The following is an 801-nucleotide window of genomic DNA, read 5'->3' on the forward strand; positions in this document are numbered from 1 at the left end:
TTTAATAAATTACCCCGGTGGCCGTATATTCTCACAGGTGGATGTTTTCTCTGGGCGATTGTCTGATAACACAGAGTTCCAGTACGTATCCCTACAGATGTTTTGATCTGATTAATTTTGGAAAAGATACCCTTGAAAGTGTCTTTTCAGCCGGTTTGTTCTACAAAGATACGCCGGGTCACATGGATGCTACTGACCCCGCAGGAGAAAATACGGGGTTAATGAAGAGAGCTGCGTTTACCAACGCTAGTAACGTCGTAGAATTACTATCCCCCATTCATAGCGATATTTTCTTTCAAGAAAAATTCATGTTGAACGGTATAGATATAAAAATACGGCTGACCCGTGCTAAAGACGAGTTCTGTCTAATGCGAGATGACGCTATTGGTTATAAACTCAATATCATATCAGCATCTCTTTTTGTGAAAAAAGTTTCCGTTTCACCCGGTATTCGGTTGGGACACGCTCAGGCACTTCTATCAACCACTGCTAAATACCCCATAGACCATATGTGTCTGAAGAATTTCTCTATACCGCCGGGGTCTCGCGTGTCAAATCAAGAAAATCTTTTTCTCTGAACATTACCGAAATCATTTTAGCAATGACAGAAAATACCTCCTTTTCAGGGGCATATGATAAAAATCCATTTGCTTTTAAACATTTTAACCTGGAATTTTTGGCTTTATACCGAGATGGTAACCAAATTCCATCCAAACCGTTTCAGCCGGAATATGAGAATGGTTCTGCTGTGAGGGACTTTTATCAACTCGTATTATCTACCGGAAGACACCTTAAAAATCA

Source organism: Sinocyclocheilus grahami, unplaced genomic scaffold (genome assembly GCF_001515645.1).
Source record: "Sinocyclocheilus grahami isolate Dianchi unplaced genomic scaffold, SAMN03320097.WGS_v1.1 scaffold2061.1, whole genome shotgun sequence".
Taxonomy (NCBI): Eukaryota; Metazoa; Chordata; class Actinopteri; order Cypriniformes; family Cyprinidae; genus Sinocyclocheilus; species Sinocyclocheilus grahami.